A 15,077-nucleotide genomic window follows, 5' to 3' on the forward strand; every position below is an offset into this window, starting at 1 on the left:
CAAGGTTTTAACCTTATTCCTTCAGATAACTCAACTGTACGTTTTAGCATTTTAAAATTTACATGCCCCAAACGCCTATGCAATAAATGGATACATTCATTATGAGGTTTTATATTATTAAATACAGTTTGAGCCTCCCCTTTCTTACTATTATCTAAGACATATAATGTTCCATTTAAAGCTGCAGTTACCCTTTTGTTATCTTTTTCAATTATGCAATTATTATCTTTAAAAGTAATTACATAACCTAATTTATCTAATACCCTTACTGAAAGCAAATTAAATTTTAGTTGCGGTACATACAACATTTTTATATCCTGGTTTATGCACGGACAATGTGCAAGACCTTCACCTTTCGCTTTAAGATTCCAACCGTTTGCAAGTGATATATGTTGAGAACTTGTAGACATTTTTATAAATTTTGTCTTATCTCTTGTGATGCAGTGGGATGCGCCACTGTCAACCACCCATAGATCATTCTTCACATCAGAGTTGTTAAACGTGGCTAGTTCAAATGCTTTCTTTGGCTTTTTTACATTCTGGCTTTTTCTCTTTTTGCAGAATCTTGCCAAATGTCCTCTGCCTCCACAATTAAAACACTTTTTAATTGTGTATGCTGTTGAAGATAAATTCTCTTCTTCCAGGTGCTGTACTTTGCTTAGCTGGTTTCTTACAGGCTTTGAAGATAATTTCTCTTCTTTCTTATCTTCTCTCAGCTCGTCACGCTCACGCCTTCTTCTGGCTTCTTCTAGTAGCCTGCCTGTAATGTCGGTTAATGAGAGGCTTTCTTTTGGCAATACCTCTAACGAAGTCACATAGTCATCATAGCTTTGATCTAATGAAGATAATATTATGTAGACTTGTTGCAGTTCATTAAATATAAGCTCTTTTTCTTGCAAATCTTGAAAAATGCTCTTCATACAGTTTAAATGAACTAACATATCTCCATTCCTCTGAAGATGCGTTCGAAAAAGCTTCCGTGTAAGATTTATATGTGCTCCTACACTGTCCCGAACATAAATCTTCCTGAGGTTCTCCCAGCAGTTTGCAGCATTTTCTTCTCCACGAATATGGACAAGCTGCTGATCACAGAGAGTCAGTCCTATGATGCATAAAGCCTGCTCATTCTTCAGTTTAAAGTCTTGTAACTTTTCGTTATCATTATCATCAGCAGGATCCCAGCTACTCACATCTGGTGGGTTTGCTATAATGTCCCACAAACCTTCTTTACGTAGAAGTAAACTACATTTCATTGACCATGAAACATAGTTTGTTCCATCCAGCCTGGATATCATGGACAGTTGTGACAAATTTACTTGTGCCATTACTCTTCAGATATTTTGACTATTTTAAACTAATTAAAACAGTTTGTTTTTTACAGTAATGTGCAACTCACACCAACTCTCTCTGCTATATCCTGGTTAGTTAGACTATGCTGCTGGGCCCATAACCAATGTTAGAGTTTGGGGATTAACCCCTAGCAGAGTATTGCAGCAGTAGTCAAGCCAGGAAGGGCCCCAGAGTATACACACACTGAACACAAACACTGTTTGTAGTTTAAATAGTTTTTAATCCATTTAGATTTTAAAGCATTGTCATTCAGTCCATTAAGTCATTCACAGTATTTCCATCCAGTAAGACTCACTAGTATAGTCCAAGTTAAGAGTCCTTTCAATATCTTTATCAGCCGATAAAGATATCTTCTCCTCCTCCAGTGCCTCTCTCCAGAGGAACAAACGCTGGATATTCAGCAAGAAGTTCAAACAGTAGAATAGTAGAATTACGCAGTAAATCAGCAAACAGTAGCAAACAAGAACAGTTCAGTCACAGGCACTCACAGTCAGTAATCACAGTTAGTCACAGTAAGACACAGTTAGTCGCAGGAAACTTTCCAGCTTCTAATGCTTCCTTATATTGTAACTTCTAACCGCACCCTTAATCGGCTAATTGCCTGCAGCATTGTGCTTAAAGTGATAAGCACTTAAACCATGATATCTAAGTTTTATATATTTATTCACCCAAACCATATTTGTTATCAATGTTATACCTAACAGTTAATTGGTGAGATTCACAGCCTTTGGGGCTGGTTGATAGCTCAACAGCTCGAGTCCTAACCAAGGACCTAGGAACTGTTAAGGTAGTGTCAGAGGATATAAGCTGTTGCAAGTAGGGTGGTTTTTTTTTTGTTGTTTTTTTTTGAACAATCAGGGTATTCAAGTCTGATAAATTCAGAATTTCCAAATAGTGAGGTAGCCTTTTAGGTATTGCTCCAAGAGCTCCAATTACAATTGGGATAACACATGATTTCTTTTCCAAAGTTGCTTAACTTCAATTTGTAAGTCCTGGTACTGTGTGATTTTTTTTCTTGCTGCTTGTCTTCAATTTGTGCATCACCAGGTATTGCAATGTCAATGAACCAACCCTTTTTCTTTTCAACTATTGTTATGTCAAGTGTGTTGTGGGTCAAGTGCCTGTCAGTCTGAATTCTAAAGACCCACAAGATCTTGACTTTTTCATTCTCCAGAACCTTCTCAACCTGATGTTCCCAGTAGTTGTTACTATACTCAAATCCAAACTTTTGGCACAGTTTCCAGTGAATGATTTTAGCCACTCGGATATGGCATTCTAGATAGTCAGTTTGTGAAATTTTGCTGCACCCACTGATTAAATGGTCAACTGTTTCATCTTTCTCATTACAGAGGTGGCATTTGCTGCTGGTAGTGACATGCTGAACTTTTCCTTTATGCAATTTGTGGCTAAGGCTTGTTCTTGAGAAGCCAAAATAAAGCCTTCAGTTTCTTTTTTCAGTATTCCTGATTTTAGCCACTTACAGGTAAACTTTTGGTCAGCTTTGCCTTCAATACTTTCAAGGTATTGGCCATGCATAACTTTGCTTTTCCAATTTTCACTTCTCAGTTCGCTTCTCAATTACTTCTTTTTTTGTATTCAGCTTTTGACTTGGTTGTCTTCAAAAGGCCTCCTTTATGTACTTCCTTAATCATTGGCTCTTTTACTTTTCTGGATGTAGTCATTCGAGCTGTGTCTTTCTTCTTCTACAGTCTGCTTTACTTGTATTATTATTATTATTATTATTATTATTATTATTATTATTATTATTATTATTATTATTATTATTATTATTATTATTATTATTATTATTATTATTATTATTATTATTATTATTATTATTATTATTATTATTATTGTTGTTGTTGTTAAAAATCACATCAGAAGACAGTGCTACACTAGAGAACTCATGTACAGATATTTTCCCCATTTTAAGAGAACACTGTTACTCACAAATATTTCCACAACAAACAATTTGTGCAAATTAAGAGTTGTAATTTCAGCAGAACTATTTCCATTTGAAAAAGCCCAAACAAGTTCACAATTGTGTTGTGTGACCAACAGGTATACTGCAATACCAAAGGAGTATAAATCATAATGTATAGTTTAATATAGCTATGAGGAAACATGCATCTCCAGATTCTTTTAGGTTCCAGCCTCTATTGGCCCATTCAACATAACTAATAAATGCTGTATAATGTTCCAGAAGTCTGGAAAAATATTGTTAGGATGCAGTGCTGTATTTACACTTAGATCATTACCTGTCAGCAAAATTTAATGAAATAACCCTTTTGATTTTCTTAGGGCAGAACAACAAAAAGAAAGAGACAACTCACATTGCATGGACAATAAACTGCACTTAGAGGACAAGTCGTGTAAGTCGGTTTTGAATAGATGTTTCATTAAAAAACAAAATAAAATGGCAGAAAAATGATAAAGGAAACACAAAATTAAAAAGATGTTTTATCTTGTTTCTAGCACTGAAGGGGGATCCTGGCTCTTCTTCAAAGCCCTCCAAATTGCAGAGGATAACACAACTAAATTTTGACAGCAAAAAATAAAAAATAAATTAACTCCTGTATTTAGCAGTCATGTTACAGCATCACCAACCATGTCTACTGCAGTCCTAAAAGACCATTAAAAAAGAAGCTTAATATCTGGGCGGGAGGGGGAGAAGGTGGAAGAATGTAGACCTGCCATAAAGAAGAGCTTCACTGGTATATTTAGGGATTTATAAACATCTTCTCCTTTAAATTGATCACTGACATGTTCAGGGTAACTTCATTTATCTAAGAATCAATAAAAGGAAAATAACTTTTTAAAACAAAAGTCTCACACTGGAAGGCCCTGAGTTTCCAGTAAACAGCATGAACTACCTTCAAATGATATATGCATGTCCCAAAATATTGCATTGCCACTCTCTGAAAATAGGAAAGATAGATATATGCTTGAGGCATTCCATCAGGCTTTAGCAGGGTGAAATGGGAAACAGGAGCCTTCAATCAAATATTTGGGGCGGGGGGAAGAGCTGCATGATGATCCATTTCACTAGGCTATAGCAGGCCCATCTCATCAGATCCACTGAGAGTTCAACTCGATTGGCCTCCAACTTCACCAGTTGCCAGCTTTATCATATAAAAGGCTGCCTGTGTCAACTCCTCTCTGATGTCTGAGAAGAGTCTTGAACAAGACTGAGCAGCAGTCTTAGTGACCCATTTCTTTTTTAATCAGTTAAGTGATCAAATATTTGTGGTGCAGTATTTTTGTTCTCACACATTCCTTCAGGTGCTTTTGCTATAACTCTCCCAGGATCAGTCTTATCCTTGCTTTTTCAGGTAGTTCAGAAAAAACAGTGTGTACATCATTACCAGTATCTGATTGTGAGCTCTGTGAAAAGACAAACACAGCAAAATTTATGTACCTAGACAATATTCTGTAAAAGGATGGAACAATGTTTAATTGACTATAATATGCATGCCAAGAAAATGCATGTGATGTTATTTTACTGCAGTCCCAATTGTTCTTTTCATAACACTGCCATTGATCAGTTGTTTTGAGCAGTTTTTCAATAAATGAAGTTGATTGTCAGCCATTGACTGAGCAACTCCTTCAAGTGCATACAGATCAACTCTGGCCTATATTTTGAATGTTTTGGAAAAGGAGAACTGAAGAGGTAAATTGCTGCATCTCCAGATGTCAATGGCAAATTGCTCTGTTAACACACAGTGCAATGGCTAAGACTTCTGCACATGTTCTCTGTGCATTTGTCAAGGTGAATCATATTTGTAGCAAATTAAATTGTCCAACTTGCTCTTGAGGCATCTCAGTTTCTTCAGTTGTCCTGAGACTACCTTGTTTGATCTGATTTTGAATGTTGATAGTAATATGAACTCTATTCTGAAGGGTTTAGGCTTCTGCCTGGGATGTTCTCTTATGGGGTGGAGGTTATCTGTTAAAACTGAGTGTGGTGGAAAGAGTCTGGACAACCATTTTCTGAAATGGTATAGGGTCTCCTGCTTGAGCAAATAGTTGGACTAGAAGACCTCCAAGGTCCATTTCAACTCTATTATTCTATGATCTACTTTGAATAAGATTTCTTCCTGGCCAAATAGATGCAGAATTGTCTATCTGCTCTATGAAGTGTTACTTTGTTTTAAGATCCATACATTATGCTTGAAGAAATTATACTGACAGGCAGGATCAAATATTTTAAAAAAGTAAATGCTTCTTCTAATCAATAAAATGGTTTTTTGAAGCCATCCACATTGTCCTTCCTATTTTTATGGACTGCTGATTCTCCCTTTCCCCAAAGCTGGTTCTTTTCACTTTCCAAATCCAGCAAGAAAGGGAAAATATTTGCACTATGAGGTCCTACTGTACTGTACCATCATCTAGAAAAGCTAATTCTATTTGCTGAATGGCTAGACATGGTGCATACATCTTCTAGGAGTTGTAGCTCAGAAGAGTCAATGTTTCCATCTTTCATATTCAGGCTTTAAGAAATCTAATATTATGACAGCTGTACCTCTTGTGCTCATGAATGTTTTGACTATTATTTAAATAGGTCCATTGCAAAACAAAAAACCATGGGTTGCCAGGATTCTGCCTTCATCACATAAATCCTGGTTTTTGTCCATATTTATTTATTTAGATTTATTTATAGAGATGCCCATCATGCCACAGTGATGCCATACAACTAACAACATATTTTTAAAAAGCATGCAAATAAGAACAGAAAACAAGTAAAACATTAAAATTTATAATGACCACTGAGGTAAAAACAAATCTAATAAACTAAGAATACCCCACAGATCCTCACCCTTATGCTTGGGAACACATCCAGATCTTTAAGACTTTTTGACAGGTTGACAGGGTCATTGAGAATATAACCTGAGAGGGTGTAATGTCCTAAAGGGCAGTTGCTATGATAGAAAAGATCCCCTTTCTGGGACTCGCAAAATGATTTGTCAGGAGGAGCATGCTTGTCCTGCATGCTCCTCCTGACAAAACTGATGGGGTGGGTAAAAAGGTGGTCCCACAAATAATCCAACTGCATGTCATGAAGAGTTACATTGGTGAGTATCGACACCTTGAATTGCACTTATTAGCCAAATGGGACCTAGTGCAGCTTGTGGAGTTGTCCAATGATTGTATGCCTATTGTTGATTGTTCATGCCTCCAGGGCCGGCTGCAACTTCTGGATGCTCTTCAAGAGCAGCCCCATATCAAGCACTTTGCAGTCATCATTAACCCCCATCCTGATTACAGAATATTCTTGGTTTTTATTCCTTCAATGCTGACTTTAGCCCTTCATTACCCAAAGAATTCAAGATCCCCTCTGACAACTCCTAGTGAAGTTTCTAAAATATCCCCTAGCTCAAACCTAAGAGCTCTTCTTTGGTTTTTTTCTTTAAAAAAAATAATCATTATTTATAATAATAATGATAATAATAATGATAGTAATGATGATGATGATAATGATAATGATGATAATAATAATGATAATGATGATAATAATGATGATAATGATGATGATGATAACAACAATAATAATAATAATAGTTGTTGTTGTCGTCATCATCATAATCATAATCATCATCATCATCATCATTTTAGCATTTTTTTCATCATTTTTTTAACTGTTCATGAAAAGGATGTTCCTCTTTAGTATCTACAACAGGCTTCTCTCTCTCTCTCTCTCTCTCTCTCTCTCTCTCTCCCTCTCTCCCTCCCTCCCTCTCCCCTCTCCCCCGTTACAAAAAAGGGACAAGCTTCCTGCTGATGCTTCTCCCTACTCCATCTGGAGCCTGCTAGTCTGCCTGGCAGACTCTCTTTTTACAGCAGAGAGTCTTCTCTTCCTTTGAACACCGAGATTGAGAGAAAACTGGCAGGCTGCTGCCTTTGGAGTCAAAGAGTTTGGGGGATGTGGATTAACTCTAACATCCCCTTTCCTTCTCCCCTGACTTCTCCATTCCCTTTCTTTCTTTCTTTCTTTCTTTCTTTCTTTCTTTCTTTCTTTCTTTCTTTCTTTCTTTCTTTCTTTCTTTCTTTCTTTCCCTCTTCCTCTTTCCCTCTCTTTCTTTCACTTTCTCTCTCTCCCTCCTTCCTACTCTGTCTTTCTCCTCCCATCTCTCCCTCCCTCTCTTTTCCTTCCTTCCTTCCTTCCTTCCTTCCTTCCTTCCTTCCTTCCTTCCTTCCTTCCTTCCTTCCTTCCTTCCATCCATCCATCCATCCATCCATCCATCCAAACATCCCTCCCTACATGGATGTGTTTTTGCTGCACAGATCCTCTTTCTGTGCCACAGCATCAGGAGACGTGAGAGCAGAATAGCTCGAGCTGCTTGCGAGGGTGGATTCTCTCCACCCCACCCCCCCTCTCTCTTCCTCCTCCCACTTTCACACAGCTTGTTTTACAAGCCGGTGAGGCTCTGCCATCTAGAGCACTTTATGAGATCATTCCAATCTGCCGCGTTTCCCCCCTCACCGCCTTCTGCTTTTTCTCCCCCGTACTTCTCTTTGTGCATGCGTGTATGTGTGCATGTGTGGGAGGGTAATCCTTCCACCTTTTCCTCTTACATACATATGTACATCTACACCAAAGCAAGGTTCCTGCTAACATGAACTTGAAGACTTGCTCAACCCACATGCTTGTGATACCCCGGGATGTCATGGGATCCAGCTGCTTGAAAAGCCTGCAGGCTGCTGCGCTCAGTCATTCAAAACAAGTCTTTTGAAAACAACAACAGAAAACAAGTTTATTCACTTTCTTTCTTGCACGCTCACACACACAGACACTGGTTTTCTATTCTCCCTCTTTTTTTTTTTAATCCTCCTTTTTTTTTTGGTGCTTTGGATATTTCTGAGTAAGGAGTCTCAAGGATTCTGTTGTTTGGACTACACTGAATCAAATTCCATCTGCCAAGGTTTCTTCATTTTTGTATTACTAGATTGACTAAGGATTTAAAAAAAAGATTATTTTATGTCTTTGCCTGGAGCAGGAGGGAATGGATGAATGGCATAGCAAGAAGAACTAAATTTCTTCCAGAAATTGACTTACCGAACCAAGGATAAATGTGATTCCTCAAAGGTAAGAGTTTATTATGAAACTACCACTATTTGTAAAATGTAAATTGTTTTTCTAATATCAGAGACGGCTTTTGAGATAGATTGGAAAAACACTGGGGGGAAGGTGTAACTTTATTTCTTCGGAATTTAAAACCTTGATAACCAACATTATGGTGTGAGAGAAGAAATGTTTTCCGTTCCCTTTTTGGGTGAAAAGGGGGCTAAGACATATTGTGCTTTGACATATTGTTCAAGCTTATGATAGAAAAGGAAAATGTTGTTGGAGTGAATTAGAAATAAATAAGAATTAGGAAGAGGAAAATAGGAAGATTAGTCCTACTCTGTTAAAAAGAGGATTGTTAGGAAAAGAAAGGAGGAGAAATTTGAGAAAGCCACCCAGGAATAGATCTGACAGGGAAGGAAAATCCTGCAAAGCTAAGAACTTTGCTATGCAGATAAACTCCACTGTATATGGAAATGTACACTTCAAGGATGGAAGATCTTGGGAAATGTCATAGAGATAAATGGAAGTTGAAGCAACATGACAGCTGACAATGAGAGGCAAAAAGGGAATAACACAGGTCAGGTGAGTGGATTCCTTTCTTATCCTCCTACATCGGCACGACCTTAAGGTCCTATAAAATGAGACATTCTCTATGGGATCTATTTCCTAGAACTGCCAAAGGAGATGAAGAACCTCACAGAACGTGTCATGAACATCTTAGTCCAGCGTCATCTGATGTTTACAATTCCCCAGAAGAAATGGGTAGCAAAGGCAGTGGAGATCAGAGATAATATGACAAATTGAAATGGGAAGATTCCTTTAGTTTCTTGGCAGGGTAGGCCTGCCCCACCTCTGCCCCTCCCCCATTTACTCAGTATATATATATATAAAAAATGGTGCTATAGAATCAAAATAAAGGTATGATATTATTATCTTGGGATGGATATGCATTTATGACTTCTGCAAAGCTTTTGAACGTGTGAAACAGTGCAGCTACTTTCCTGTCTGTATTCCTAAATTGATACAAAATGAAAATGTTTTGGGTTTTTTGATCAAACCATTTTACAGAAAAATTGAACTCTGAGAACTATGAGAACTATGAGATAATTTTCAGTTTCTGGAAATGCTAAAAAAGTGTAATTTCCTATCCAGGAATAGGACTAAATGTTTATGAGCAACTTTTTTCTACTCTCATAGAAAGAAAGAAAGCCAGAAGATTACATCAAGAATAGTTTGCTGAAATGTGCTGTACGTCCAATATGTGCTATGTTATATACAGTGCCATACAAAAGTCCAAGAGATGGCCCTACATGCTCCCACCTCAGGGATATTATGGAACATCTCTGGTACCTCTCATTTCATTGGACAGCAAATGTTTTACCATGGAAATGCTAATGTTTGTACAAATCGTTGTTGTGAAGATGGTCTGAGGAAGTGATAAAAGTGCCAGCAAGTGGGATACAGCTTTTATTGGTTTTTTGTTTACTTTCCCCTTACTTTTCTTGTTCCCTGTACATTTTGTGTAATGGTGAAGATAGCTGTTTTTAACCCAGACATCCTAGGTATCCACTGAAAGCTCCAGAGCACTTGGTAGAACATGAAACAAATATCTGCAGCTCTACCCTCTTTTTATCTTGAGACAGTGGGTAAATCTTGAATATCAGTCACTTGTCCCCTCTTTTTATTTATTGTTTGCTGGTTGTCTTCTTGATTATGAAAACTGAAAAAAAACATGCTTAATATTTTGTCACTTTTTGAGTTGGCCTAATGATCTTATTGCCTTACTGTGGAATTCATAACAAGTTATGACTATTTGTATTTGGATGCATCACTCTGTAGTCTGAACCATCTTGTGAAAACAGACAGCAAAGCAAAGGCAGACGCTGGCTTCCTGAAAATTAGTAATAGAAAGGTCGTTGTGGTTAAAAAATAATAATAAATCACATGCATGTGTACACATACAAAAGCACACACTTCCATAGGGCAAGCATTTGTTGCTGTCCGAGCTGGCATCTTTCATATTGCTAACTTAATTCTGAGGTTACCTTCTCATGGCTGTGACCAAAAAATATATATGTAATGTTGACACCCAGCTGTAGTTTTAGGCAGATTAATTTTGCAATGCGTATGGAGATCCTATCCACACTAGAGAGAGTAATCACCACTTGTTTCCTGCTCCTTCCCTCAGCTTTGCCTGATCCATCACCCCTGTTGCTACGATTTATAAACGCTCAATTGAATTTGAATGTTGAATATAATTGCTGATGTTTCCCTTAGAAAAAATAGGAAGGGTTCATTTCGGATTTTTTTCCAGAAGTTTCTGTCTCTCTTTCTGTGTCACTTGAGCTGACACCTCCACTGCCTCCTTACTGAGGGCCATCAACCCAGCCACTGATTTTTAAAATGAGGTGTTTATGCCTTATTCTGGACAGGGAGGAATTTTGGTGAAATGCCACTTGTTGGAGGCTGGAAATTACATCCAAACAATCATATTCCAGTCCTCATGGTAGAGGTTGTATTTTTCTTTCTCTTTGCTTGTTGCCAATAGATTGGACTGAAAAAACAGTGGACTGATAATCTTGAACACCATTTTTCCACCAGGAGAGGATAGAAGGAAGGATTTTTTCAGAAAAAGGAGGGGAAGGGAGGAACCAGATGTTTCTATGCTCCTTTTTCTATACCTATAACACCCAGCTTTATCTCAAAGAATGGAAAGAAATTCATGGTAATTATGATGTGCTAACATGGACAAGAGGCTTCTGGGTAAAAAAAAAAATAGGTGCAGGCAAACTGTGATAGCCTTGGTACTTTGAGATATTCAGAACTGATCTGGGAAAAACTGAATTTGAAAGGTTGTAAAGTACAACTTTAATTACCATTAGCAAATGTGGCAGACTCAGCTAATGAAAATGGAACAAGGAGTTTCCAAATATTCCTTTGTCATCAATGGCTTGTAAATAGATTTATGGTTACAGAACATAATTTGGAAAAAAACAACTGAAATATGAGCTCCAAATCCAATGCACAAGTATAAAATTTACCCTAAAATATTTTGGCAAAATCACTGATTCAAGGGAATCTTTCTGTGGACAGATGGTTAGATATGAAATAAACCACATTAATACTTATAGAGCTCACTGAGAGTATCTATCCATCCTAGCAGATTGCATATGATAGCACATTCCAGATCCCTTCCCTGAAATTTTGCAATCTAGTGGGATTTCTGAACTGTTTCTTTTCCATGACATCCCCAGCCTTATGAACCTTCCTTCATTCAATGATTCAGAAGACTCCCACCCTTTTTAGCCTTTCACAAGGCCATCAATATCTGGTTTTCAACCGAAATACTGGGATTGAGTAAGGATGTCTGGAGTTGGTTATGGGGCATTCCAAAGAGTGACTGATGTGCCCAGCTTTGTGTTTATTTGTGTTTTAGGGTGTTTATTATTTGAGCTTTTATTGTTGTTGTGAATCACCCAGACTTGTATTTTTAGATGGGCAGCCATACAAATCTTATAATTAAAAACCGTAAATCCTTCATATTGTTTAGTGACTTTGTTATTCATCCTGCAGACATGTTTGATTTCAGAAGATTCTATAAGAGTCCATATCAAGTCTACTAGAATTGGGCAACCAAAAAATCTAAACAAACAAACAAACAAACAAACAAACAAACAAACAAACAATCGAACAAATAATATGGGAGAAGTACTGTCATGTTTGACAGTATAGAAAAGATAGAAAACAAAGGAGAATACACAATTAGGAGAAGAAACTATTAGTACTGGTATTGGGTATGGGAGCTGAAACATACAGAATGTTCTCTGGCACATTACCAGTATCCTGGAATGAATGATAATGTCATTTTCAACATGCTATTATGAGATGTCCTCCATCTCTGCTCCATGGTGACTTGAAGTGAGGCAAAAAATGTTTGGAATCACAGTATTCACAATATATCATGTTTGCATCATAAATCCATGATATCTAAATGTTGATATTCATTGAATGAATTGCTTTAAATACTTAAGGTTAAGAACACATTAAGGTTTTAAAAATTACTAGAGAACATGAATGCACTGAAAATGAGTGGAAAAATAATGAAAGAATATATTGCAATCAGCTAATTTCAGCTTGGCCAATAGACTTTTGGTAGAATTCCTATTCTTTGGAAATGACTACATATAGAAAATGGCAGAGCATGTGGTGTAGCAGAATGTCATTAATGTTTTATTTTTTTACTTGTTATTGAGAGACCTAAAGAAATACCTGATTTTACATAATCTGCCATGATACATTTAAACATAACCATCACACTATTAGAGGCACAGACATATAAATTTGATAAATAAATAAATAAATACAATACATAGAACATGTAAATTAGTAAGAAATAGTAACACAATAATGCCATGACAATGGTTTTGTTATTTCTAAGAGCCATTCAGGGCTATGTTTTATAAGATGTATGGCTGGAAAAGTGAAAGGGAATGAAAAAAATGCCCCATGTAAATAATAAAAAAGGGTATAGACCAAACATTTTTCTAATATTAATAAACAAGATCCAAATGCTCCCATGCATGAAAGACCTCTGGGAACTTAGATTATGAAAACTTGTTTATATTATCAAATTCTAGTGGCTTATTAAAAAGTATGTCAATTTTCTAATGTCTCTAGTGATAACAATGGGGCATACTGAATATTCATAAGTGTAATAGTTATTTGAGAGCATCTAAGGCAGCTTTTCCCAACACGATGCCCCTCCAGTTGACAGAGAACTTTAATTCTTATTATTTTCATGAAATATGGTGAGAAAAATTTGAAGTCTGACAAATTAAGGAAATATCAGATTGGGGAAGGATACCCTGTAGTATGAAATTCCAGCTCTTTCTTATAAGGCCAGCCTGAAAGTAAGCTAATTATTACAAGTTTTGATTATATAATATCAGTATTTTTTTTTTTTAAAAAAAGTCTAATTGATATGAAAGAGCTTTTAAAGATAATCTCCTTTATTCATTTTATTCTTTGTTTTGGAATATTTACTTCTTTAGATAAAAATGTATATTCCATCCTCCAACAAAATATACAAAAATGTATATTCCATCCTACAACATATGATCCAATTAAAACTAATATAAGGCATACAATAACAACTACAATTTGAAGAAGGGTTACATAATAAGGACAGATATTGTTTCAAAAATAGAGCATCGGATAAAATTTAAATTCTGAAGAGAATAAGTACCTATTTAAACAAGAAGATTGTTCAGCTGTAAAGACTGCCTTGAGCTGAGCTTGGGGTGATGGCAAGGGTTTATTTTGACAGTATTATGATGTTGGTTTATCATTTCCAACTTCTGGTTGGTTTTTTATTTTCCAATCTAATCAACAGTCATTCAATTCCAAGGTTATCCCTTATTTAAGTAATATCCAAGGTTGATTCTTGCTTCTGAGCCCACCAGAGGCTGGCCAAATGTTGGCAATTGAATAGAGAACACAGCCTTACATATCAAGGCATTTCAGTTAAAATCATCAAGAAAACTTTTCTTTCATCCTTTTCAGTTGAGTTTCTACTAAAGAGGAAAAAATCTTAATGAACGTACATGAGTTAAGGTTTCAAAATACAATAAGGTTTAATAAATAGGTACAGTAACAGGAAATTCATTTGTGGCAGCAAAATCAGTGATATCTAAATGTTGGGAATGTTTCAGTATTTATATTGTGACTCCATTGGTTAGTGGCAGCATTTGCAGGCACTATTCTCATGTCAGAATGGGGCACCATCACAACAACAACAAATTTTGTCTGATTGTCCTTGGAGTGGATGAATGAACTGCAAGGTTCTTTGGCTAACTTTAGGTGAGCTTCTTAGGAACTAATAATGAGCAGTAGGTTAGATAGAGGGGATCATGGAAGTATGGATAGAATAAAGAAGAATGGAGAATGACACAACATAGGAGAACAAACCCATCAGGACTAGATTCAGCAGTCCATCTTCATTTAAAAGACAGAGGCGATTCTTTTGAAGACAGCAAAGTCCACATTTTGGACAGAGGGGACCACTGGTTGGAAAAAGGGATTAAAGAGACCATCTATAATAAAACTGAACAGCCCTCTCTCAACAGAGGGGGGGGGATCTATATCATCTATCTCCAAACTACAACACAGTCCTTTCAACAGTTCCAATAAAGCTCCACATCTAATTTCACCACTCAGGTGACCCTGAGGACACAGATAAACCTCCAGGTGGCCCAAACAACTCGCTAAAAGAATGAAAAAAAATCCTTCCATTCCCTACTATCTAGTCAAAGCTCCAGAAACTTCTTGGATGAAAAGTGAAACATCTTCAAAGAAAAAGATGTCAGAAAGTCCAACTGCCTCTTGAAAAAAATACCTTTGGGATAACCATACCCTGGATGACTGAGAATCTCCATAGACAATGGAGAATGGTCTAGAAATGTTTAGATATATGAAACAAGAAGTAAAAACAAAAAAGAATGGAACATAGATAGTATATGCCTTTTATGATATTCAGCTAAAATATTTTATTACAATGACTATCAGCTGTATACAGCAGCATTTTACTAGTATAAAAGGAATTAAAGGGGGAAAAAACTAGACAATACTATTGACTATAATATTGCAAAGCTTTTAACCTAGC

At 36.6% G+C, this 15,077-nt stretch overlaps 1 protein-coding gene across 4 annotated transcripts in view; it reads left to right on the forward strand.

The window, feature by feature from the left end:
* The first annotated feature begins 7,774 nt into the window (after positions 1–7,774).
* The window catches only part of LRFN2 (leucine rich repeat and fibronectin type III domain containing 2), a 362,212-nt gene continuing 354,909 nt past the window's right edge, over positions 7,775–15,077 (forward strand). For all 4 annotated transcript variants that reach the window (XM_087965443.1, XM_087965428.1, XM_087965436.1 and 1 more), the window contains exon 1: positions 7,775–8,434. The gene's annotated coding sequence lies outside the window, so the exon portion shown is untranslated. The remainder of the gene's footprint in view (positions 8,435–15,077) is intronic.

The sequence above is a fragment of the Notechis scutatus genome, chromosome 1, assembly GCF_049901735.1.
Source record: "Notechis scutatus isolate UNSWTSFEM ecotype Mainland chromosome 1, rNotScu1.2, whole genome shotgun sequence".
NCBI classification, from domain to species: domain Eukaryota; kingdom Metazoa; phylum Chordata; class Lepidosauria; order Squamata; family Elapidae; genus Notechis; species Notechis scutatus.